Here is a 2876-nt window from a genome sequence, read left to right as displayed (position 1 = left end):
GTGTGTGTGTGTGTGTGTGTGTGTGCATTATATATCTGCTAAGAGGTTAACATCTAGAGTATCTAAGAGGGTAAAAAGGGTGATTAAACCTGGAGATATGGCCCAGTTATTAAAGTGCCTATGACACAAATGTAAGGACCTGAGTTCGGATCCCAGCACCCACATCAAATCCGGGCATGGTGATCCATGCTACAGTTCCAGCTCTGGGCAATGAGGACTGGCAGATTTCTGGAACTCACTGGCCAGTCGTCATGGCACAAATATCTCTGGGTTCAGTGAGAGACCTTGTCTCAAAATCAGCAACAAGGACAGGGATGGGGGAAAGACATCCAACCTCTAGCCTCAAGTCCATGAGCTCACACACACACACACACACACACAGGTACATGAACACACACACATATACACATACACAGGTACATGAACACACACACAGGTACATGAACACACACACACATACACACACAGGTACATGAACACACATACACACACACAGGTACATGAACACACACACACAGGTACATGAACACACACACAGGTACATGAACACACACACACATATACACACACACAGGTACATGAACACACATACATACACATACAGGTACATGAACACACATACACAGGTACATGAACACACATACACACACAGGTACATGAACACACACACATATGCACACACACAGTTACATGAACACACATACACACATATACACACTCAGGTACATGAACACACACACATATGCACACACACAGTTACATGAACACACATACACACACATATACACACTCAGGTACATGAACACACATACACAGGTACATGAACACACACACACAGGTACATGAACACACACACACAGGTACATGAACACACACACATATGCACACACACAGTTACATGAACACACATACACACACATATACACACTCAGGTACATGAACACACACACACACACACTATTTTTAAAACAGCAAAAACTTAAACTGGTTCTTCAAAAGAAGAAAAAAGACCAAAGTGGTGGAGAAGCTGATGAAGCCTCTCTGGTCGCTCACAAGCAGCACAAATGCAAATAAGAAGCATAAGGAGAAACCATCTCACTCCTGTTACAATGGTAGCTACAGAAAAAGGCAGAAGATCGGTGCTGAAGGGGACGTGAGGCAGCTAGGCAGCCTCAGAAAGCCTCATTCCGCAGGAATGTAAATTAGCACAGCTATTATAGGACACAGTATGGAGGCTCCTTTAAAATTAAGAACAGGAGGCCATACGATTCAGAAGTCCCTCTACTGGGTATATATACCAAACTCTCTCCTCCTAAAGAGGAGGACTCCGAAGATGGCAGGAAGACGGTAAGGGTCCGCTCTGCTCAGCTCTATACGCTGCCAATGGCGTCAGATAGTCTGAGCCACTGCCTTTGCCAACACGGTTAGATCTGCTGGCTCACATGCCCAAGTGGCAGCGCAGCTTGTGTGACAGCCTGGACCTGTTGCAGAGCCTCTTCTTGTTCTAGTCCCCACTTGGAGCTCCCAGCTTTAGAGCTGGGTGGCCCAGAGTGGCCCAGCCAAATGGGAATGCGCTTCTTTTAAAGTCTTCAAAGGCTCACTGAGCGCTGGTCTCAGGAGGTCAGAGGAGGAGCTTATCCTCAGGAAAGATGACTTGGTACCTGCCCCATACTGCCAGAGCCCTAGGTATTCCCTTCTTGTTGGGGCTTCTCTATCACACTCTGTCATGCAAGACCTAAAATAGGTGCTACTTCTTGCTCAGCTCATCCAGTCAGGATGTCCTGTGGACATGCAGGGTGTTGTCTGTCCATCCATCCTGCAGGCCAGTATGCAACATTAGAGCATGTGTGATCCTGAGGTCAGCTAGTGAGGGCGAATTGCTGACCTTGCTAGCAGGGAGCAGGCTGAACCCCAGCCTGCTGGAGAAGAGCAATTCCAGATGGGCAGTTCCAGATCAACCGCCCACCAGGATGGGTGGTGATCTGCTCCCGAGCACAAGCTGAAGTCACATCTGGAACAGCAGCTGCAGCAGGGCAAGCCAAACATGTGCGCCGGAAGAGTGTGTGTGTCGGGGGGGCCACTCCTGCCTCTTTCCAGTCCTGCGGGTGGAGCAAACCCTGCAGTCTCTCCAGGAATGTGACATGTGTATAGGTGGCAGTCCCGGCAGTCCCCGCTTGGCCTTACTCCGTGGCCTGGGCATCTGGCACAGGGCTTCTACATAACCAGCCTACGCAACGAGCCGGGCTTGCGACCGTCACAGATTCTACCAGCAACAAAGCTAGACCTCCAAACCCATCCCAACACAGACTGCTATCTTGTGATGTGAAGGATGCACATCTTTTGAGATATGGGTTACTCCCTCACAGGGCACCCTTGGCAGCTGACCCTTGCCATGGCTTTAGCAGGAGGTCAGGAAGCAGAGGGAGAAAATCCTAAGAAGCAGCCGCAGCAGCAGTCCATGCTGGGACCGTGCAGCCTCTCTGGTGAGGCTGGAGAAGCCTCAGATGAAGCAGAAGGCTGCTTCTAACCACAAAGACAGCAGGAGACTGGCAGGCTGCTTAAGTACCCGCTCCAATGTCCTTACAGTGGTCAGGATGTACTTCAACAAGAGAACACATAGCACCAGGCAGTTTCTGCATAGGAAGTAGCTCTTTTCTCACTGCCCCTAGACAATGGGAAGTATAAGGTCAGACCAACTGAGCCAGTTGTCTGCTGAGGACTGCCCTCAGCTCCAAGGTAGATCCTCTATAAGCAAAGAGCGCTGTAGCAGGAGAAAACAGACTCCCTCCCAGTAGTCATCCTTTGACTTTCACATACACACCATAGCTCTGCGTTCTCTCTCTCTCTCTCTCTCTCTCTCTCTCTCTCTCTCTCTC

General features: G+C 49.4%; 1 protein-coding gene across 1 annotated transcript in view; it reads left to right on the top strand.

Annotated features, from left to right (window-relative positions):
• Kcnj6 (potassium voltage-gated channel subfamily J member 6) overlaps positions 1-2876 on the top strand; it is a 233405-nt gene that overhangs the window by 110518 nt on the left and 120011 nt on the right. The gene's annotated exons all lie outside the window — the stretch shown is intronic.

Source organism: Mus pahari, chromosome 12, assembly GCF_900095145.1.
Source record: "Mus pahari chromosome 12, PAHARI_EIJ_v1.1, whole genome shotgun sequence".
Taxonomy (NCBI): Eukaryota; Metazoa; Chordata; class Mammalia; order Rodentia; family Muridae; genus Mus; species Mus pahari.
The sequence above is the reverse complement of the archived record's forward strand: the minus strand, read 5'-3'. Positions and strand labels throughout refer to the sequence as shown.